Source organism: Podarcis muralis, chromosome 9 (assembly GCF_964188315.1).
Source record: "Podarcis muralis chromosome 9, rPodMur119.hap1.1, whole genome shotgun sequence".
In the NCBI taxonomy this organism is placed as follows: Eukaryota; Metazoa; Chordata; class Lepidosauria; order Squamata; family Lacertidae; genus Podarcis; species Podarcis muralis.
In genome coordinates this window covers 74,615,255-74,640,088 of record NC_135663.1, presented here as the reverse complement: position 1 = coordinate 74,640,088, position 24,834 = coordinate 74,615,255, and the positions used below count along the sequence as shown (strand labels likewise).

At 43.1% G+C, this 24,834-nt stretch overlaps 1 protein-coding gene across 2 annotated transcripts in view; it reads left to right on the top strand.

Annotated features, from left to right (window-relative positions):
* The window catches only part of PPARGC1A (PPARG coactivator 1 alpha), a 633,897-nt gene that overhangs the window by 225,178 nt on the left and 383,885 nt on the right, over window positions 1-24,834 (top strand). The gene's annotated exons all lie outside the window — the stretch shown is intronic.

The following is a 24,834-nucleotide window of genomic DNA, read 5'->3' as shown; positions in this document are numbered from 1 at the left end:
AGCACTCCCCCCCCCCCCAGACTTTGACCCTAAGCCCACTTCAGAGACTACAGCACTGGTCTGACCAAGGAGTCTCTAGGGACCCAGAGATGTTTGCTATGGAAGCTGGTGTGGCTATAACTATGCCTGTTTGTTCCAAGGTCTAGTTTGGTGGTACTGGCTTGGAGTGAAGCTGAATAATGTCTCAGTAAGTAAGGCAAGGGTCTTCTCTATCGGAGATCCTTCAGAGTAGTGGGTCAGATTGTAGGAGAAATCATATGACAGACTTTGAGGTTTTTTTATGAGTTGAACTTCTGCTTCTCTGTTTGTTCCACCTGTAGCTTCTCTGTATCCTCCACTTTTGCTTCTGGAGCCCACTCTTGTAAGGGTGTGTGGAACCTCATGTAGATATTCAATCTGTTGGCCACTTTCCCAGTGTGACAACTTCTAAAAGGAAACATTTGCAAAATCCTTAAAAGACATAAAATGCCCCCCCCCCCTTGGGACTCCCCAAGTAGGTGGTTGGTTTTTTTTTAATTACTCATGTATCCAATAAATTTCTATACTGCCCTTTGTAAATAACTCCAGGGCAGTTTTAAGTAGAGATGTCAGACTTCCAGCGTGCTGCCATCTGCCTTATTGCAGGGCAGATTCGAGGGTAAACCATACGTGGAACGAGTCTGCAACTTGATGGAGGTAGAAACTGTCTCTCATGCCTTGTTACGCTGCCGTTTCTACAGGGATATACGCTCGGTATTTATTACCCCTGCTATGCAAAAATCTCCAAATGAATCTGAACTTCAATATCTAAAATCCCTGGTAGAGGACAAGGATCCTGAGATCACGTTAAGGGTAGCCAAATTCTGTGAGATTGCTATAAAACTTATGGAACAAGCTGTGCTATCATAATGATTAAGGCCTTAAATGATAATTTCAGGTTATATGTTAGTGATTAAGTTTTAATTTATATATATTTTTAACTGTTGCTATATCTGTATTGTTCCTGTTATACCTAGTTGCAAATTCAAATGTATCCCTATCATGTTTTATGACTTCCTTGATATTGTGTGTGGGCTGGAACTGGTCTGTGACCGAAATAATAATAAAATTCAAAAGATGTCAGACTTTTAGGGTTATTCCAAGGGCCACCACACTTAATATATTTGGGGTGGACATTTAAGATGTGTTAAATGTGCATAAGGAATGGAATGTGTGAATGTTGACAAAGTTGTGTGCAGGTGGTATACTCATCACAGAGTTCTGATTAACTACAGTGTATTTTCAGTGACAAATCCAGATTTGTGTCTGTGTAATGTGTGAAATGGCCCTCACTATGTTTGATCAAAGGCACTGAAATCAAAATACTTCGCCAACTGGATGAATTTGTGTAGAGCAGAATGTAAAAGGCCCATGGTATTGTTGATCCTTCTTGTGTGCTGTGTTTATTGCATATAATCTTGGGTGCCGACCCAGGTTTCCAACTGAGTGTACACTCAGATGCTCAGTAGGTCATTGATCTTTGAGCACATCAATGGACAGCTGATGGGAAGCATTTGTGCTGTGTCTGTATTTATTTGTTTGAATGCATTGACTTCAGTTTCCGAAGGTGCCTTACAGGTTCTATCAGAAGCATTGCAATATCTGGTGCATGCCTCAGCCTCTGTTCCTTATAGCACTAAGTTGCTTACTTTTTAATGCATTTGAAGAAGACTTTCTCTGAGGAGCTTTTCTGCTCAAAAACACACATGCAAAAACCTCCCCCTTATGAGCAAAATTCACAGCCCTGCAGCCTGTGCTCTAGGGGTGGCACTGCTGAAGATTGGGACAGGAGGGCCCAATGGAAAAGCTATGGTTGCACGTAGTAAATGATGTATGGAATGCAAAATCCCTTCTTACCCGGGGCACAGATAGCAGAGATGGAGAGAAAATTTGCCTTCTGGTCCTTTCTGTGAACTGCTATTAGCTGGGATTTTAGGTTCAAGGGAAAAAAATACTCCAGAATTGAAGAGTACACCCCCACTCTCCTGCCGATGCTGCCCAGACATACCCTCTCTTACTGCTGAGTATATTTTGCTACAAAAATTGGCTGACTGGAAAACTCAGCTGTTGTCTGTCTGACTGGACTTTAAAAAAACCAACAGCTATGTTTCATATCAGCTACAGCACCTGCTCGAATCTATTTATCTTTTCTTTTAATTAAGAGATAATGTCAATGGGAGGAAAATAAAACCTGACAAGATGAAAATCTTTCACCATACCATTAAAAACAGAACAACAACAACAAAAGTGAACCAGCTTTTTTTGTTTTGAAAGGGAGAGAAGGGAAAATCTTCATTAGGTTGCAACATCCTCTTACATATGGCGTGCTGTGCTATACTAATGAATTAGAAATACGAACAATGAAAGGAACAATAGGAGATCTGATCAGACAGACCAAAACCAAAGCTATCCACTGAGACCAGTGTAACAGAGTTTAATGCTTCTCTGCTATTTTTAAACAACCTGATTCAGTTTGGCTCAGAGATACTTTTGCTGATTGACTCACGGAAAGAGCAGAGTGAATCCTGATCACTAATGCTGTTGTGCGTGTGTTTGAATCTCTGAAGTGCTGTGCATTTCACCAATCTTTTCACATATGGAAAGGATTTTGATGTGTGTGAGGTTGTTCTGTGCTAAAAATCATGTCGCTGCCTGAAAACCATGAAATACTATTTTTAAGGGACATTGATGGTGGATTGGTTGGTGGGTTTGTTGCATGAGTTCTAGGGTCACATTTTGACCGTGGATTTGCTCCCCTTTCTCCTGCAAATATGTGGTTTGGAAACCTAAAGCAAGGCATCGTTGTTTGTGGGAAAGACTTGTGGATATAAGACAGGCATAGGCAAACTCGGCCCTCCAGATGTTTTGGGACTACAACTCCCATCATCCCTAGCTAACAGGACCGGTGGTCAGGGATGATGAGAGTTGTAGTCCCAAAACATCTGGAGGGCCTAGTTTGCCTGTGCTTGATATATGATGTTCAGATAATTGGAATGAAACTATTGTTAGCGTTTGAGTCCCATAGAGAGAGGCTATTTCTTGGAAGTGGCATTACATCTTTCAATATGCACTTCCCATAGGCAAATGCAGCACATTTAATTAGGGTGTGCACGCCGGGATGTTTATTTATTTATTTCAACGAAGGAAGAATGGAGCAGGGAGTCAATGGCAAGACAGACAACTAAGGGCAACGAAGAGGCAAAGAGGCAAAAAGCTAATAAAACAACCACAACAAGAGTTGCCAAGAAGGAGACTTTTCCTTTAGTCGAAAAGCCCAGTGCTAAACTGACCAGAGGCTGGGCAGATCTGGAGGGTTGAGGCCTTGCTTGCTCATCCCTGCAGATCTATCTCCACAAAAGGTGGTGAGTGGAGCTTGGATGGAGAGAGCCATGGGACAGAGACAGACAGAGAGAATAGAAAGGCTGCAAGGGATTTGCCAGTGTGGTGTAGTGGTTAAGAGCGGTATCTAGCCCCAACCCCATCTATGGTGGGTTCGCTGCGCCTGGGCCCACAACCATGACCTTATGGAACATCTGGTATTCCAGGAGACCAGTAATGAAGATCGAGTAAGAATCTGTGAGGACTTTCCAGTTCACTTAAATGGTGAGCCAAGTTCCTTGAAGGCAGAGGGTGTGGGAAAGGATATGAAATAACCCTGTGTATGGATTGGATCTAGGGTGAGAGAGCCAGTGTGGTGTAGTGGTTAAGAACAGTGGACTTGTAATCTGGTGAATTGGGTTCACGTCCCCACTCCTCCACATGCAGCTGCTGGGTGACCTTGGGCTAGTCACACTTCTTTGAAGTCTCTCAGCCCCACTCACCTCACAGAGTGTTTGTTGTGGGGGAGGAAGGGAAAGGAGAATGTTAGCCACTTTGAGACGCCTTCGGGTAGTGATAAAGCGGGATATCAAATCCAAACTCTTCTTCTTCTGCAACTTCTGCCTGCAGAGAGGAGGGCGTCCCTCCTCACCCACTGCCAGAGCCAATCACCCCACTGCCGATTCCTGAGATAGACGCAAGCTGCTGATCCATTCCAGCCTTTGTATTATGCTTGAGTCCCTGCCTGTCTGCTTCCCTCAGTCTCTGGGTTTTTTATGAAACATTGGAGTGTGTTGGCATCCCCCCTGCACATCCCTATGGTCCTTCCATGTTCTGTTCTAAGTTTGTGTCTCCCATTACCAAGTGGGGGAGCTGCAGTGTGACCCAAAAAGGGTGGCACCATTGATTGGACTACCTTCTCTAAGTGCAGGACTAATAGCAAAAGCACATATTTTCTTCCTGTGCCTAAACGTAGGCATACATTTCATAAATGTAGGCTGGCATGTGTAGGTATAAGCCAGTATTGCACCAAAATCTGTCCAAAGTCTTGGAAAAGAGGCTTCCATTCTTCAATCTCATTCTCCTTTTAGAATGTATTGGTGAATACAGGGATTTGAGCTTATAGTAGTAGTAGTAGTAGTAGTAGTAGTAGTAGTAGTAGTAGTTATAAAGTTGGAGGTATGTTGGTAAGCCCATGGCAAATGCTAATAACTATGACATCCAGATCACTGGTGTATCTCCTAAGAACTTTGTTGTACTGTTGCTTAGCATAATATTGCTGATTTTTTATTATTGGATAACCAAAGTAATACTGACCATAAACAGATGTTCCTGTTCCTGTACTCTTGACCATAAAAGGATGTTCCTGTTCCTGTACTCTTGACCATAAAAGGATGTTCCTGTTCCTGTATTCCTTATCTTGGGGTAAGAAGGTCACCAACTCTAAGAGCACTCCTGGCGCCATCCCCGAGTGCAGGGGTGTCTTGCAAGGTCTGTGCGTCAGTATGTCAGGATATCTACAACCCACTAGATAAAAGCCCCAGCTCTGCCGTCCCGTCTCCACTTCGGAACTGACAAGGCCATTCATTAGGCATCACAGACTGATAAAGGAGAGAGCTTTGTTTATACAGCTGGGTTCCTGTTATACATTTGCTCAAGAGCTCAAGTTAATGGTTTTTAGCTAATGCACCCATGGAGAAGGAAAAATGGGGATTTTGGGGCCTGTTTCAGACTGACTGCACAGTCAGGCTTTAGATCTGGGAAACCCATTCCTTCAATACAGTCTCTGTCAGGTGCTGGTGTGGTTGCTTGAGAGCAAACAGGCAAGACTCCAACCTGTCTTTTCCAGGCTTTATTATCTGTACGAACTATTTACAGTGCAGAACGTCGCAAGTCCATGTCTGCTCAGTTGCTAGCAGAATCTGGGAGTGGGCGGTCCTTATGCCTTCTCCAGCATAACAGTCGTGTGACCCCCATCCTTCTCCTCCCCTCTCTGCGCCCAAACCTACTGCGCAGAGTGGGCGCTGGCAAAGGGGGACTTGCCTCCCCTCCACTTTGCTCAGGCTCGGTGTTGAGGCTCTCCCTAGCATCTTCTGATCCCTGCGCCCCTTCCCCACTGGAGGCGGGGCTTCCCTCCTCGCTAGAGGAAGAACTGCTTTGCAAGATATTCGGAGGCTCCCTGTAACATAACTGCCCTTCCACCTCTCGCCTCTGAGCTGATGGCAGTTCCCTGACAGTCTCATATTGGCATGGCTAATCACTCTTCTGTGTGTAAATAACTATCACCACATTTTTGCCGACTTGCATACAGGTTAGCATCCCTCACCCGGCCCAGTGGATGCTTAGACTGATTCCTTTTAATGTCAGTCCTGTTTTGTTAATACATGCTATTATAATATAGTAGTGCTGATATTTGAAATGCAGTCAATCCCAATCACAGCATAATTGTTTGTGCTTTCTTCTTCCACAAGGCCGGATTAGTCATTCAGTACTAATGTTGAATTTTTGTTGTCTGATTCCTGCCAGCAACTGAAACCTGACAACTAATTCAGGATAAGCACGATCAAAATTGATAAACCCTGCTCTACATGGAAGCCAAAAATTGGAAGTGGCTGTTATTTCAAATACAATCTCTTATCTCATATGGCACAGTGGCATTTAGTGAAAACATACAAACAAATCTAGTCTTGGATTGCCCTGGAGATAGAGGTTTGGATGCAATTCAAATAAGTAGTTCTTTATTCTGCATAACTTTGGGATGTACTAAGACATTTCAGCTGCACCTGATATCATTAAATTTGGCAGCCACCGCCTAAGCTTCCTGCTTTTCATTTGTACAAAATGCCATATTAAAGAGTGGAAATATGAGAAAATTCGTGTTTTTCCTCCTTTTGCATATGCTCATAGTGACACTGTAAATTATAAGAGCTGAAAGGAGTCTGAAAGCTAATCCGTACCCCACATTTTTATGATGGATGACATGCAGTAGAGGAAAGGACCATTGGATTTTAAAATAAACAAAATCCATTGCAAATTTATTTGAAAGCAAATATGGACCAAGCATGACAGCTTTCTTCAGAGTACTTATGTCATGGGAATATATTTGAAGCAAGCATTTAAGAGATAATTTTATTAGGAGAGGTTGATGGTCTCTGGACTGGTTCTTCTCTTCAGATGGAATTATAGTCTCTCTACGATTAAATTAGAAAGTACGTATAAGGCAGCTTCCAAGGTTTAATGGGAAGGGCAGTAGCCCTTTATTAGCACAGTCATATTTTTGAGTAGGCCTTGACCTATATATCGTCAAATAACTAACAAGTGCCTTTCTGTACAGTTAAGGTATTTTTATCCGCCAAAGCATGGAGCACAATGGGTACTTTTACATACCTTCCAACATTCCTCAGATGAGAATAGGAATATTTCTCACTCCCCCCTCCAACTGACCTTCCTCGACACCCCATTTCCTATCATAAACCAAACCCCTTAATCCCAATTTTATTTTTATTTCATTCTTTGGTAGATTTGTTGTTGTTGTGTAGTCGTTTAGTCGTGTCCGACTCTTCGTGACCCCATGGACCAGAGCACGCCAGGCACTCCTGTCTTCCACTGCCTCCCACAGTTTGGTCAAACTCATGCTGGTAGCTTCGAGAACACTGTCCAACCATCTCGTCCTCTGCCATCCTCTTCTCCTTGTGCCCTCCATCTTTCCCAACATCAGGGTCTTTTCCAGGGAGTCTTTTCTTCTCATGAGGTGGCCAAAGTATTGGAGCCTCAGCTTCACGATCTGTCCTTCCAGTGAGCACTCAGGGCTGATTTCCTTAAGAATGGAGAGGTTTGATCTTCTTGCAGTCCATGGGACTCTCAAGAGTCTCCTCCAGCACCATAATTCAAAAGCATTGTAGATTTACTCACCAATAAATGAATTTTAGAAAGGGGCAAGATTAGACAGCTCACCTGGTCTCCAGCAGCTGCTATGAGGTACCCAAGGGAGGAGGCTGGCAGCAGCGGCCATGGCGAGGCAACGAGATGCTCCCTCACGGCCACTGCTGTCACTCGGGACAAGCGCTGGCTCATCCTCTTCCCCGAGCTCAGTGTTTGCAGCACTGGCAGGGGAAATAGGGACATTCTAGGATCAAGTCAGAAGCTGGGATGGCATTCATAATTCTGGGACTGTCCCTGGAAAATAGGGACACTTGGAGGGTATGCTTCTGCCAGATGTTTACTTCTTTAGGTTAGCCTTTAATAAAGTTTATTACACACACAGAGAGAGAGAGAGAGGGAGTGAGAGAGAGAGAGAGCGCGCCTTGTGATCCTTGTCTTATGGAATGGGTGGGTTTTCTGTCCAGAAATGTATTTCATAACTTTCAGTTTAGTAGGCCAATCTGTTTACATGCTGAATAAACCTAAAAAGCTCATTAAGAGCTGAACATTAAAAGTAAGCTCCTGGTGCTTTATCTCACCTTTGCTGTTTTGGTTACACCCGCTCCTCAACTATGTATACATTCAACGGTCCCTTAATTAATATTCATAATAATAAAAAATCTATTTTTGTCCGTTTCAGACTCCATGCACACTCTCTTAGCAATGACTGATCTCTGTGGGATTTACTTCTACATAAACATGCATAGCCCTAACTAAACCTATATATAAACTTACCGAAGATTCCTAATGAATTCAGTGGTATTTCATTTGCAGCTGAACTTGTTTAGAGTTCCTGTTTAATTTTCATTCCTTGCCACAAATTTCTTTCAGTGTTTGGAATTTTAGTTATTGATTGCATCATCAGTTCCTGCCTTTGCTTCAGTCCTGGCCTGCGTCGACTACTGCAACTATTCCGATCTTGTTTCCTGAACATCTACCGCTTTAAACTTTATTCAAAAAAATGTGTTCTGCTGCCATCACCTTCTTGTATCCTCCTCTTACGCTGCCCTTCCTCCTGAAGGGCTCAGCAGGAAGACAGGAAAACTGAGACTGAATTTATTGGGTTATGAAGTACAACCTAAGCACACCAAATTTTTATCGCCATGTCTGGCATTTGCATCACAATTCCATGTCGTAGAAAATGTCAAATGTGAAGCCACAGTTTCATCCCTTCTATGAGTCTTTCCAAAAGTGTATAGTGGAAACAGCCTCTCTCACAATAGACCTTCCTCACAATAGAGAATTGTCTTTGCTATTGATTAGAGGTACTGATTAGCTGCAAACTGTGAAGGCAGACAACCTATAGTTTCAAAACCTGACTTTTTAATGTTGTTGTCTTCCGCCTGCTACTTCTGTCGCCCATGCCAGCTTTGTTGCTTTAGCCAACAATTACTACTTGTCTTTCAGGATTTATGCATTTAAAAAGCAGAGGTAATTTGTTTGCTGTGTCCTTGTACAATGCCTAGCTCAGCTTAATCTGGTTGAGTTAAAGTACCAAGTTCATTGCAATGATTAAGAACAATAATCAGCCCTCTTTCCCACCACACACCAAGGGGTTGCTTGGAAGACCTTGGCGCTCAGTGTGGTATATCCCATCATTCCTGGTCTTTCAATGAAGATTAATATTTATTAACAGATTAATACATTTTGTATCTACCCACCTCTGAGCTCATACATGCGAAAGAGCAAGGAAACCTTCATAAGTCTTCACTATTAACTCTTCAAAATGAAAACTATGGACATGCCTATTGTTATTATTGCTTCTTAAATATATTAGTTGCCTTTTTGCCATGACAACTCAAAGCGACTTAAAACATTGTAAACAAAAAACCCCAGACACATACCTCGGGTTGAAGTTGCTTCGGGTTAAGCATTTTTGGGTTGCACTCTGCGGCGACCCAGAAGTAACAGAGTGCATTACTTCCGGGTTTTGCTGCTCACGCATGCACAGACACTCAAAATGACATCGCGCGCATGCGTGGAAGCAGCGAATCGCGACACGCGCAGACGCGTGGATGCGGGTTGCATTCGCTTCAGGATGCGAACGGGGCTCCGGAACGGATCCCGTTCGCATCCAGAGGTACCACTGTACATACATATTTTCTCCCAACATTGAGAGTTTTCCACAAGCAGGGAGATGTTGACACAAGGGGATGTTAAATCATGCAATCCCCCATCTGAAATGGCATGTGCAAAAAGACAAATTTCGTTGTTCTGTATGGGACAATGACAATAAAGATTATCGTATCATAAATAGATTGATGCCCCTGCCCCAGATTGGTCCTTGCCTGTAGAAAAACCAGGGGTAGCTGTATGTCCTGTGACCAGAGGCGGAGCGAGCTGGGAGCGTCTGGGGAGGGGCAGCGATGTCACCCCCTTCCTCTGCCACTGCCTGTGATGTCCCATATTTTTAGTAGACTGGGAAAGACAGGCTTGGGTGTATAAGTGAAGAGTTCAAGTTTTTTATTTTCAGCCTCACTTTCCATGCTTCAGTCATTCTCTCTTGGTGTCTCTCTGTGCTCCCCGCCCTAACCAATTGCTAAGGTTCTGCCCCAGAGTAAATTTTTATAGCTCAGTTACAAAAGCCTTCACAATTTGGGATTTATATTGGGCCTGACAAGAGCCCTAACAAGAGCCGTGCAAATGGCAGAGTGTTCGAAACAAAAGGTTATCAAGCCTGTAATTTATTTGTTTAGACCACTTGCTGCACAAAAGAGTCCTCTTATCTTTTCGGTTCCCTGAGTATATAGCAACGAGCGTGGGTTCTTCCAGAGCAATGTCTCACTTTCTCTGTCAGTCCTTTTCTGCTACATTTTGCAAGGAGTTGATATATCAGGCAGGTGGATATTATTTTTCAAGAAGAGAGTTTTGCCTGCCGTCTCCCCTTCTTCCTTCTCATCCTCACATTCTGTACTAGATAACCGTTTGCCTTTTTCTGTTCTCTTTCAGGTTGCAGAGGACAATATATATATATATATATATATATATATATATATATATATATATATATATACATGGGCAGTGAATTTTATTCACATCTTATTAGGCAAAAAGATCTTGAACTAGCAAAGTGGCAAACTTAATCTGATAAAGCGATGAAGGAAGGGCAGCTCATGGAAAGCACTTAAATAAGAATCTTTGTATTAATGCACCTCTTGAATTTTTAAGAAAATTGATGCCACTGCTTGTTCAGAAGATGAAATCTACTTGTCATCTCTTTAGAATGATACCTTAATGGTGCGCTGAATAATGTGTACCATTTTTTTGTGAGATCATTTTTATTGAGCCAGTTTCAGCAGTTATTTATTTATTACATTATATTCAGTCCCTCCCCCCCGAACTCTTGGTGGTGTGAATAGCATGTCCAGCTGCCTCTGTCTAGGAGCCGGCTAGATAGACCCAGACATAATTAGCTATGATAAGGCTGCTACGCTATGGAGCTTCAGACCACACCTTTGGGTGGATGAATATCTGTCCGTTGCTCCCAAAGATGCACTCATACAAAAGCAAAAGGCCTTGTTTATGCCATCTTGTAGCCTTATTTGAGTTCACCGATTGGGTCTGCGTTGTTCCGGGACAGGAGGAAGGAAGTCAAATGACACCGAGGTTGGTTCAAAGAAAGAGTTTATTCTGATCTCCGGATAGCAGAAGGCACTTGTGTGATCAAGTCCACAGCAAGTCCAAAGAAATGAGAAGTTTCATGCAGTATATATATATCCTCCAGGCACCCTCTCCCCCTTCCCCAGCCACGTCAGCTTGTACACGCAGGTTGACATCACAGATGTTCCTGCTCTGGCACTCTTAACCATAAAAGGGATTTCCTTCCTGCACTCCTAACCATAAAAGGATCTTCCTCTTCCTCTTCCTACTCTTATCTTGGAGGAAGAGGTCATCATCTCCGGGAACACGCTTCTGGCGTTGTTCCCAGACTTGGGTCTGTGCGTCTTTGTGGTAAGAACATAAGATAAGGCGCAAACGTGTTTTCTCTGTTCTACTGGTACAGTCAGGGTCATCCTTGACGTCACAAACTGATAAAGGAGAGAGCTGTGTTCTTGTTATGCATTTGCTCAATGGCTCAAGTTTATGCATTTTAGCTAAGGAAAAATAGGGATTTTGGTGCAGTTTAAAACTGCCTGCACAGTCAGTTTTGGGTTTTGGGAAACCCATTCCTTCAATCTTGTATTTAGTGAAGCTTCCAGTTGCAATTCCAGTGAGTTGCCCGCAAGAGTGGGCATTCATGGCTGTGGGTCCTTGAGGTTAAATTTCAGAGCTCTGCTTGGAACCATACAAAGAAGGACATATTTCAGAAGTTTCATTGATGAGCTATGGAAGAGAGCTGTCCTGGTTTATGTAGGTTTCTGCATTTCTGCATAAATTCTCAGGGGGAGGTTTCCCATCTCTACTTAGATCAATCTGAGATGGTTGGAGAATTTGATTGCTATTCCAGTTATTCTCTGATGAGGCTAAGTTACTTTTTCTGGAAACATTAGGCAAAATGGGTCTCTTATGCTTGGCTGATTCAACTTTGTTACTAATACTTTTCCCCACAGTACCTTCCTCTGAAATGGAATGGATATCCTGTACTGACACCTCCTTATCACAGTTGAATATTGAAATAACCAAGCCTAATTTCTCCCTTATTGCTCCTAATTCCTCACAGATAGACTGCACTATTCTGGCACTCAGAAGAGCCTAGTCTCTTGCAAAGTTAGAAATTTATTCATGGAGAAATGTGGCTGGGTTTAATTGGGGAGGGGCTGTGTTACTAATAGTTTCTCCCCCAAAAAATTCAAGCCATGAGGATCTAGGACACCACATCTGTTTGAGACATTATATATTATATTTCCTCTCATCCTTATTTTTTAAAAGAAAACCATCAATTTTAATCTGCATGTCCTATTGCTTACCCTTGGCTGCTTTCTACCACCCAGTTAGGGCGCTTAGGATACCAAAAATAATATATTAATGTTACTGTAACCATGAATAAAACCAGCAGGGTAAAGCAAACAGTTAGGGTCAAGAATCAGAATGGCCACTGCTCAGTTGTCTCTTGGAGTAGTAATCAAGAAAGTTTCACTCAGTTGAAATTAATGGACCTAACTCAAGGTCCTAACTCTGGATCTACCAGGATGAGAGATTTAGGCTCCAGCAGATCTCCAGCTCATCTAGGCTGTGTCAGTATAACTTCTCAACTCCAGCTTAAAAGGGTAAAGGGACCCCTGACCATTAGGTCCAGTCGTGGCCGACTCTGGGGTTGCGGCGCTCATCTTGCTTTATTGGCCGAGGGAGCCGGCGTACAGCTTCCAGGTCATGTGGCCAGCATGACTAAGCCACTTCTGGCGAACCAGAGCAGTGCACGGAAACACCGTTTACCTTCCCGCCAGAGCGGTACCTATTTATCTACTCGCACTTTGATGTGCTTTCGAATTGCTAGGTTGGCAAGCAACAGGAGCTCACCCCGTCGCAGGGATTTGAACCGCCGACCTTCCGATCAGCAAGTCCTAGGCTCTGTGGTTTAACCACATTGCAGTGTGATGTTGGCCAGTAGTGTACCATAGAACTAGTTCTTTTCGTGGCTTGCATAGTGCCCAAATATTTCAGTCCACTGTGTTCTTTATTGATTAAAGTCAAGAAAGTGCAGGATTCAAGAGTCTGTTTAAATCAAGAGTGCAATCTGTACCGTTTCCTATGGCTGAGGCTTAGGGGGTCTAGCAAAAGAATTTGGTTTCCAAATCCTCCTGGAGCACAGTTGCCCATCATCATATAGCCAATTGATTCCTCCCCCCTCTTTTTGAGCAAACACTGCTTCATCTTTCCTAAAAATTGAGTTCCAAGCCTTCTCTTTCCCTTGTAGATTCACATTTCTGTAGGCATGTAACCTGAAAAAAAGGATAAAATGCAAAGACCAAATAAGCTTCCCTTCATTCCCATATCTCTAATGTCACATCTTGTTTTATCTAGCATAAACTGCAAGTGGCTTGAGGCAGAGACTGTGCTTTCTACTTATCTACAGATCTCTCTATAACAAAACACTAAATTCTGATAGCCTTGCTCGGAATGAGTGCTGTTTCATTCGGCTAAGAAGTTCTGAGTGATCATTCTCACACACAATACACAGGCTAGGTAAGGATGAAATAAATCAAGGTTGCGGCAAGTTTCTGATGTGGACCAGAATGTTAGAAGAATTCTGCTAGATTGGACCAGCTTCAGAAATGGATAAGACCCGGAGATTGCCTCCTCTTTTTTAGGGTTAAATGGTCTCACCATTCCTTAGCGTTAAGTTGTGCATTAAAATGTCCCAATGCCCAAATGATTGTGCTATGCAATGGCATGGAAAATACTCGATTCTGCTAATATGAAGAGCCCCATTCACGCTTCCAAACATAGACATGGAGATGCAACAGGAAGTGGAGGTAGAGAGTGGGAGCGTGCGAATCCATTTTTCCTATATGTCTGAGGTCAAAAGGGGCCATAGGAAAAAAGGATCACACTGCAAGGCTTTGAGTGTGAGGGTGCTGAAACAGATTTGGGAGTTTGTGTGTGTGTGTGTTGTCCAACTGAGGTCAGTTGGACATACATTGTACCTGAGGTGTAGGTAAGTTGTCCATTTTAATCTCCTTCTAGCATGTGTGTATCTGTGCCATCATCGTGTGTGTGTGTGTGTGTGTACACACAGAGAGAGGGGGGGTAACATTGGCCATATAGACGGGCACCAGTCCCAATGCCCTGGCAGAGTAAGTGCCCCTTTAACTGGAAGAAATTCAGCAGGTCTGTTATGTACTGAGTTGAATAGGATCCAAAATGCAGCATTCTGATTGGTCCTAGAGCAATAGTATTCAGAATGCAGCAGTCTGATTGGTCCACAGGAGCCACCCAATCCAGCTCCAGGTGGAAGTGAATCCACAACCTGATTGGCCTACAGGAGAATCCTGGAATTAGCCAATCACATGGGGCCCATTGTGCAAATAATGTATATAAAGCAGACATTCTGGGGGAACTTCGATTCCTCCTCACCGCTATGAGCTGAATAAAGAGCATGAAATCCACTCTTGACTCTGAGTATATTTCAAGGTCAGAACCAGCATTTTCAGTGCTATTCTTTGGAAGCATGTTCCCACATTTAATGGTTTAAAATGGTTGTGGATCCCTTGACTTGACTGGGACAACATGTGTATAATATTTTAGACTTGAACACACTCATATTTCAACTTGTTGGAGCTTGTTGTAACCTGCTCTGGGATCTTTGGGTTAATAATAATAATAATAATAATAATAATAATAATGTTTCTAGTGTTTTTAAAATAAATGTTATATGCTATATCTATCTATCTATCATCTATCTATCTATCATCCAGCTATATCTATCTATCTATCATCTATCTATCTATCATCTATCTATCTATCTATCTATCTATCTATCTATCTATCATCTATCTATCTATCTATCTATCATCTATCTAGCATCTATCATCTATCTATATCTATCATCTATCTATCTATCTATCATCTATCTATCATCTATCTATCTATCTATCTATCTATCTATCTATCTATATCTATCATCTATCATCTATCATCTATCTATCTATCTATCTATCTATCTATCTATCTATCATCTGTCTATCATCTATCTATCTATCTATCTATCTATCTATCTATCTATCTATCATCTATCTATCTATCTATCTATCTATCTATCTATCTATCTATCATCTATCATCTATCTATCTATCATCTATCATCTATCTATACTATCTATGCCAATTGTTTGCTTTCAGTGTAAAAGTGCATTTTCTAGGGAAATGAATAGGTTTGTTTTAAACCTAGGAAATTGTTGCTATGCAAATCTGGTAGCAGAATGTTGCTCAAGCCGTGCACACTTCAAAATCTACTTTTCTCAAGCAAACACACAACTACCACTACAAGTTTCCATTTAGAATATGGGTACATTGGCCTTATCGACCAAGTGGCTTATTGCTATGTGTCAAAACGCTTGACACATACACAAACACTCCTACACAAACTACATTAATAATAAAAGGGGCTTTTAAAAACCCTCAACACTTTTAGAAAAATGGGAACATTTGAAATACGACAAGTACCAGCCACTTATTTTTTTCCTAACAGAATGACAAATGTGTCTAGTTTAAAAGGGCAATTGGGGAATGTAGAGTACAATAATATCTGCGCTCTCTCCCATTTTCCTTAAATGAAGTACACGTTGCAGGCAAGTGTGCACATTAAAACTACAAATATGGTTTCCTAGTATATTTGCAGGCAGTTCCCAGTTCCCAGTTATGGGTGGGTGTTTGTAGGTGGGGTATAAATTTGGCTAACTAAAATAAATAATCTTAGCCGAGTGGCTTTTGTAAAGAAAACAGGTCATGATGACTACATATCTATGTTTATGTAGAAATAATCAGAGTTCTGTAAGATCTTTCATGATGGTGAATAAGATCGCTGCAAGTATAGTTGCTGGTGTTGAGATCTTATGACATGCATTTTGCTTGTTGGCTCCTTGTATCCATGCATATATTAAGTCAAGCGCAAATCCTCATCATAGCCTTCAGAGGCTAGTGGGAGCATTGCTAGGGTTGGCCGCCCTGGGAAGTCCTAGCTGGAGATGTTGCACAGTTCTGTCAGAAATGAGAGCGGAAATTGCGCAATTTGCATGTTTGTCCAAGGTCAGGAATAATGCAAGAGGCCATGAGCAGTATTTGCTATCTTTTTTAAAGTCCATGAACACTACACAAATAATTATGGGGTTGTTTTTTTTGCATTGTTTTGATGTTCCTCTTCCATGGACACATATTGAAGTTGAAATTGAAATACTTTATTGTCACTTGTATACAGTGAGATTACACGAGCACTCCCCACTCAGCTCTCTTAGTCTTAATTCCCCTCATTTACTGACGCACACCCACCAAACCTGAAAGTCAGTTGCCCTGTTGTTATCTTTTCATTCAGCAGCCTAACAGCCCACGAATAGAAGCTGTTCTTTACCCTGTTGGTGCGACTAATCATGCTTCTATATCTTCTGCCTGAGGGCAGGAGATCAAGAAAGGGCTGGCCATAGTGTGAATCATCCCTGAGAATTTCCCTCACTCTCTTGAGGCAACGTTCTTCCGCTATTTCATCCAGCGGATTCATGGGACAGTTCATAATATCTTGTGCTGTATTCACCACCCTCTGTAGACACTTCCTATGAGTTGATGTCAAACCAGCGTACCACACCGTGATGCAGTATGAAAGGACACTTTCTATTGTTGACCGGTAGAAGGGGATCATCAAATGTTGATTGACGTCGTTCTTTCGCAATACTCTGAGGAGATGGAGTCTCTGTTGGGCTTTCTTAACCACCTGGGTTGTATTGATTTTCCAAGTAAGGTCTTCTAAATTACATTAGTGTCAGCCATTGTGGATAACATGGTGAATAATGTATGTTTTAGCAAGAACTGAACTGTAGTGGAACAGATTAATAATAATAATAATAATAATAACAACAACAACAACAACAACAACAACAACAACAATAATAATTTTTAACCCGCCAATCCGGCACCAATTGTAACAAACACAGGACAGGATGAAAACTGCTGCCTCCTTACATCCCTAGTCCTCACCCTTTTTGTGAGCATTTTTCCTAAAACACACGTTGTAAGCAATCTTGCCTATTAGATGCAGTGTTATGAGCAATTCTCCCCTAAGAGAACGTATTTTTATATGCCATTTTCTTTAATATATGCATTTTTGCATGCAGATTTCCCATTTTTGTATGCATTCTTTGGCTAGGGATCTACGTAAAAACATTTGGAAAAGTACAAAGTTTGAAGGAGAGCTATGTTTCAGATTTGCATATTGGTTCATGAAGTGTGAATTCGGTAGCTTCGCATTAATATGTGAACTAAATGAATTTCTCAACTATCCCTACTATGGCAGCCTAACATCTGTTGCTCTGGTAATCTCTAGGTGGGATCACTGCAGTGTGATATACATAGGCTGCCTTTGAGCACAGTTTGGAAGGTTCAGCTGGTGCAGAATTCATTGGCCAGATTGATGACCAGGGCAAGATGTTATGCACTCTGAACACCAATCCTGGCATGGCTGCATTAGCTACTATTTAGTTCCTTAGACCTCCAAAGTGTTTTGACCTATAAAGCCTTGCGTGGCCTTTTGCCAGCCCTGTGTTCTTCCATTTGAGGCCCTTCTGTGTTTGCCCCTCCAAGAGAGGTATGGGGGATGGCAGTACAAGAACAGGCCTTTTCAGTGGTGGCTCCCTGTTTGTGGAATGTTCTCCCCAGGGAGGCACATCTGGCACTATCATTGTCTGCTTTTAGGCACCAGACAAAAGCATTTTTATTGGCCTTTGGGCTTTAATTTTCTGCTTATATTTTATTGGGATGGGGTTGACTTGAATCTACTCTTTTATTATTGCTGAGCATTTTAGGTCACTTTTACTCTTGTTTTTAGGGACGCAGGTGGCGCTGTGGGTTAAACCACAGAGCCTAGGACTTGCCAATCGGAAGGTCGGAGGTTCAAATCCCCGCGACGGGGTGAGCTCCCATTGCTCAGTCCCAGCTCCTGTCAACCTAGCAGTTCGAAAGCATGTCAAAGTGCAAGTGGATAAATAGGTACCACTCCGGCAGGAAGGTAAACGGTGTTTCCATGCGCTGCTCTGGTTCACCAGAAGCGGCTGTCATGCAGGCTACATGACCCAGAAGCTGTACACTTGCTCCCTCGGCCAATAAAGCGAGATGAACGCCGCAACCCCAGAGTTGGCCACGACTGGACCTAATGGTCAGGGGTCCCTTTACCTTTACCTTTTACTCTTGTTTTTAATGTTCATATTTGTAAGTCACTTTGAGTTCACCTTTCTGAAAAAGTTGCTGATAAAGATAGATGATCATAATTGCCCTGACATACATCCTATATTCCTAGATTAGTTGTCTGAGAAGGAATGATGTCTAGGGGTGCTGACTGGGATGGGGAATTGCAGTGGCAGGTCTTGGAATGCGGACAAATCTTAGTCTTCTCTAGTGTTATGTCTGAAGGTTCTCTGGGAGGTGTACTGGTGGAAAAGCAGGTTTTCATGAAGGGAGGACCTTGGCTTAATACTTCAAGAAATGCTCCCATAAAGCACAATTCTACAGTCCCCAGGTCAAAGCTGTTGCAAAAATATAATGTCTCATTTGCCAGTGGTTCAGGGCTCATTTCAGTAGTGATAAATCTGTAAAAACAAAACAAAACAACTTTGACCATTTGTTGCGTATTAATGACTAATATATTTAATTGTGTGTATGTGATATAATGGTACACCCACTCCCTAAATTTGCTAGCAGAAGGCAGTTACAACTGTACATCAGGGTGCCCATATAAATTTATTCTTGCTTAATATATTTTCTTTTATGTCTCAGCTAAAGGAAGTGTAGTATGGATGCTTGAACGAACCTCAAGCTCTTATGTGTTTTGGTCTTGCTCAGGTGAGCTGAAATGAATGCCAGTTTCCTTCCTCACAACTTTAGGTTCCAAAGGAAGATATGCAACAATAGCCTCCTAAGAGCTCAGGTGCCGCAACAGATTTTGCCTCTGAGGGAGAAAGAGACCCTATTAAGCAAACAGGGATGTTTCCGGACTGCTAGTTAACTTAACATTTTCTTTTTGTGTAATGGTCATTAAAATAAAGCTGTCCCAAGGGATGACTTCCCACCTCCCTTTCCATTAGTCTGTCCACTTTAGCAAAGTTTAGCCAAGCTAAGAATTCCAACATGCATAGCATCTGGTTAGCTGGTTCTGAAGCAGGTGGGTCTGGCTCTTGACAGCTTCAGCTCCAGAGGGTGGTGGCATCTGGAATTTGCTGAGTCCCCAAGAATGGTGAAAAACCCCTCCACTCTCTTTGCCTGCCATGCCCACATAGCATTGGGCATCCAAGAAGCTGAGAGGTAGCATTAGAGACCTCTGGCTTTGCACGTACTGTTTATTTCAGGTGAAGGCCTGAAGGTGTCTTTCCTAGGTAAAGAGACCCCTGACCATTAGGTCCAGTCATGACCGACTCTGGGGTTGCGGCGCTCATCTCGCTTTATTGGCCGAGGGAGCCGGCGTACAGCTTCTGGGTCATGTGGCCAGCATGACTAAGCCGCTTCTGGCGAACCAGAGCAGCGCATGGAAACGCCATTTACCTTCCCACTAGAGCGGTACCTATTTATCTACGTGCACTTTGACGTGCTTTCGAACTGCTAGGTTGGCAGGAGCAGGGACCGAGCAACGGGAGCTCACTCCGTCATGGGGATTTGAACCACTGACCTTCTGATAGGCAAGTCCTAGGCTCTGTGGTTTAACCCACAGCGCCACCCACGTCCCTTTAAATGCACCAATGCACCACCCCTCTCTTTAACACCCCCCACTCCTGGCCCAACATGTACTGCCATCCAAACTGAATTTCTTCGAAGAAGACAGAATTCCATGGAGTATGAGCTCTGGCTCACATAATTCTCAAAAGTTAACTTTAGAACAAGTCAGATATTTCCCCGAGCAGGGCCAAGAGAGCTCCCAGGAACATTAAAGATAATGCTAGACAAAGGTCATGGAGTACCTTGTAGGTTTAAAGAGCAGTTGTAAAATTGGTACTTTGGTTTAATTGACAGACATAGCAGCCATTGTGGAATATGTTAAATTAAATCAGGCCTCTTTTCAACTAAGAACATCCTGGTTGTGTAACCTTTCTTGTGCGATATTATGCAGTTAAGCATGTAAGTAACTATAGACTTGCAAATAATCTAATCTTGATGCTACAAAAGCATGAATAATCATCTTGAAAACCTGGCAGAGATTGAACTAGCTGTAATTTAGTGATTTGCAGTTTACAAAAAGATAGTTTTCCTCTCACTATTTGAAAAATGAAAATAACATCTTACTCAGATTTTAACTTCTGAACACCACGGGGCTCATTTTCAGACTAAATGAAGACGCTAAACATGATGGATCCTGAATACAAAAATAGCAAGTTTAGAGAGTGGTGTCTGTGAAAGAGAGATTAGGAAGTAATCCTACACACACTTACCTATGAGTAACTCTCACTGAACTCAGTGGGGCTCACTTCTGAGTACACGTACATAGGTGGTTAAGAGTGGTAGACACGTAATCTGGTGAACCGGGTTCGCTTCCCCGCTCCTCCACGTGCAGCTGCGGGGTGACCTTGGGCCAGTCACACTTCTCTGAGGTCTCTCAGCCCCACTCACCTCACAGAGTGTTAGTTGTGGGGGAGGAAGGGAAAGGAGAATGTTAGCCGCTTTGAGATGCCTTCGGGTTGTGATAAAGCGGGATATCAAATCCAAACTCCTCTTCTTCTTCTCTAGGTTTGCACAGTTTGTCAAGTAAAATCCATAAAAATCCAGTTGAACACTTAAAGAGCATTTAAGAATAGAATGCTACCTATTAGGAATGTATGGATCAGTTTGCTGCAATGAACCATGAAGCCAAGTGATGAAGTTTCTGTGAAGACACCTGCACAATGGAAATATCCACCATCTGATTTCCCACATGCAGAAGACCCCAGGCTAAACCATTAATAAACCTTGGTTACAGCTCATGCGGGGACGCGGGTGGCACTGTGGGTTAAACCACAGAGCCTAGGACTTGCCGACCAGAAGGTCGGCGGTTCGAATCCCCACGACGGGGTGAGCTCCCGTTGTTCAGTCCCTGCTCCTGCTAACCTAGCAGTTCGAAAGCATGTCAAAGTGCAAGTAGATAAATAGGTACCACTCAGGCGGGAAGGTAAATGGCATTTCTGTGCGCTGCTCTGGTTCGCCAGAAGCGGCTTAGTCATGCTGGCCACATGACCCAGAAGCTGTACGCCGGCTCCCTCGGCCAATAAAACGAGATGAGTACCGCAACCCCAGAGTCGGTCACGACTGGACCTAATGGTCAGGGGTCCCTTTACCTTTACTTTACAGCTCATGCTAGCTGGGAGAGAGGCAAACCATGAACCTGGGTTTAGATGACAGGATAAGCCAAACTTTGACATAGAACAGCCATAAAAAGAACCAAGTAGGGACAAAGTAGGTGTGAGTTCTTCTCCAGGAATCTGCATGCTTGCACATTCACACTAAACAATGTTTTGGCTTAGCCTGACATGCAGACCAGGCCAGTATGTGGCTCAGTTTCCTAGGAGGCAGAGGAGTCGCATTAACACCATGCCTCACGTTGAGCAAAGGCCAGCCTACTTACCACCTTCAAGCCCAAATCCAGTACTCAGTTACACCTTGCCCTGTGCTCCATTGAGTTGGCCGAGTCCATGGTGTGGCCTTTGCCTCAAGCAACAGAGCCCTGTTCTTACCTCCAAAGTGTAAACTGAATGAAAAGAGGGAGGGAGGGGTTGTTGCTCCCCTTCAAAATCTGTGCAAATGAGACTCTGCAGGCTCATAGCTGCATGTACAGTGGTACCTCGGGTTACAGACGCTTCAGGTTACAGACTCCGCTAACCCAGAAATAGTACCTCAGGTTAAGAACTTTGCTTTAGGATGAAAACAGAAATTGTGCAGCAGCAGCGGGAGACCCCATTAGCTAAAGTGGTACCTCAGGTTAAGAACAGTTTCAGGTTAAGAACGGACCTCCGGAACGAATTAAGTTCTTAACCCGAGGTACCACTGTACCTTCATGGACTTTATCTTGATCAGTGTTGATTACAAAGACTGTGCTCACAGTCTCTTAGTTCTCCCTTTAAATTTGTTGTGCTCCACCACCTAGTTCCTTTCAAAAACATTTGGCATTCTAGAGAGAAACCGATTTGACAAAATATTCAGTGAGCACCAGAATATGCTGGTTGATACTTGCTTTCTGCATTTGTGGCTTCAGATTGTATCATGGGTGACTGAATCTTACGTAGGCTACTATCGTTTTTTATTTTTATTTTCTATGACTTTGTTGTAAGGTTATTCTAGGGGTTTGTTTCAGAAAGCAAGGTACAGGCCCAAGAATTATTTGCCTTGAATCCTTTTCCTTTTTGTCTGTTTCCCCAAATTTGCCTCCATTCTCTTGGTTCAACTGTGCTGTCAATGCCTAGGCTTGCTACTAAGTTATTTAATAGGAAACTGCAAAATGTTGTAATTATTATTATTATTATTATTATTATTATTATTATTAATATTAATAATTATTCATACCCCGCCCATCTGGCTGGGCTTCTCCAGCCACTCTGGGCGGCTTCCAAAAATATATATTAAAATACTGTAATACATCAAACATTAAAAGCTTCCCTAAACAGGGCTCTGACTCTTTCGCAGAAAAACCGAGCATAGACTTAAATCACTTACATGGACAATCAGCCTGTCATTTTGGCCAGTGTTTACCATGTTCAGATGTCATAATACCCACTCATGCAATTCCTTTGCTTGGGTGATTATTTGGCCTTGTTACCTTTAGCTTAGTTACCTTTACCTTTTTCCTTCTGTTTGCACAAGAGGCCTATGAGGCAAAGGCCAGTACTCTGTCCCCCAGCTGGAGTTTGGTACGCTTAAGTTATATCTTGTTATCTGAGGCCTACCTCAGAACCTGTTCAGAATTTATCCCAGCACCTACCAGTTTCCACAGTCTTAGATATGAGATGAAAAATTAGAAACCATTTCTTTAGAAAATCCCAGCCACACATCAGACATGATAAGAAAAGATCCTTTGTGTTATACTAAACTTAAAATGCTGAAACCAAACACTGAAGATAAATTTACTAGAGCACTAGAAACTTAGAATCACAGAATCACAGAATTTTGGAATTGGAAAGAATCACGATCCTTTGCCCAACATTGAAAAAGCCCAGATACAAACATCCAACAGCTACAAAGACAAGGCACCCCATGCTGGTAACCAAAGCAGTGTGGTCCTTCTGGGGAGGGTACCGTGCTTCAGTGAATTACACCCACCTAGGGCTTAACAAGGGGAAGAAATGGAGGCAGTGAGAAATCTCACTTTCTTGGGCTCTATGATCACTGCAGATGGTGACAGCAGCCACGAAATTAAAAGACACATGCTTCTTGGGAGGAAAGCAATGAGAAACCTAGACAGCATCTTAAAAAGCAGAGACATCACCTTACTGACAAAGGTCCATATAGTTAAAGCTATGGTTTTCCCAGTAGTGATGTATGGAAGTGAGAGCTGGACCATAAAGAAGGCTGATCGCCGCAGAATTGATGCTTTTGAATTATGGTGCTGGAGGAGACTCTTGAGAGTCCCATGGACTGCCAGAAGAACAAACCTATCCATTCTGAAGGAAATCAGCCTTGAGTGCTCACTGGATGGACAGATCCTGAAGCTGAGGCTCCAATACTTGGGCTACCTCATGAGAAGAGAAGACTCCTTGGAAAAGATCCTGATGTTGGGAAAGATCACAAGGAGAAGGGGACGACAGAGGACGAGATGGTTGGACAGTGTCCTCGAAGCTACCAGCATGAGTTTGACCAAACTGCGGGAGGCAGTGGAAGACAGAAGTGCCTGGCGTGCTCTGGTCCATGGGGTCACGAAGAGTCGGACACGACTAAACGACTAAACAACAACATCAAAATAGTAAGCACACACCGGCCTTGTTGGGACCAGAGTCCAAGACCCACTGCAGGAGAGATACTCATCTAAAGGGGAGAAGGAAGCTTTTGACAGGGAGGGAAAAAGGGGAATTAAGACAAGCAACAAGGGAAGCCAAGGCACTACAAAGAACATGGAGTTAGGAAACAGGATATGCAAGCTCACGGCCAACATTAGGAAATGATAGAAAGAAGGCCTCCACTCAACTTTTGCCTACATGGCCAGCAAGAGCCATGTCAAAAGGCTAAAGAACTGAAGCAGGAAGGAGGATCAGAACTCGCCAGTGCTGTAGGTTCTGCATAGCAAGAGTAGCAAGAGACAGGAGACAGCTGCCCACCCACAAACACTGCGACTACACTGGTTGCAAACAGAACCCTGGCCACACAGGACAGGACAGGTTTCACACCCAAAAGAGTGCTCTACCAGCCATCCAGGCACAGCTGCCCCAATTAGCTAACGGGCTGCCTGTCACGTAGTCCAGGTTGCCTTGTACAGTGGTACCTCGGGTTACAGATGCTTCAGGTTACAGACGCTTCAGGTTACAGACTCCGCTAACCCAGAAATAATACCTCGGTTTAAGAACTTTGTTTCAGGATGAGAATAGAAATCGCGCGGTGGTGGCGCGGCAGCAGCGGGAGGCCCCATTAACTAACCTGGTACCTCAGGTTAAGAACAGTTTCAGGTTAAGAACGGACCTCCATAACGAATTAAGTTCTTAGCCCGATGTACCACTGTATATCAATCACTCACTCAATCAAATACCTTTATTGGCATCACAGTATAAAACATTTCAAATAACTGGAATAATTAAAAGGACAAGGGTTATAAGGTCACACTATGGTCATGTGAGGGACGCGGGTGGCGCTGTGGGTAAAAGCCTCGGCGCCTAGGGCTTGCCAATCGAAAGGTCGGAGGTTCGAATCCCCGCGGCGGGGTGCGCTCCCGTTGTTCGGTCCCAGCGCCTGCCAACCTAGCAGTTCGAAAGCACCCCCGGGTGCAAGTAGATAAATA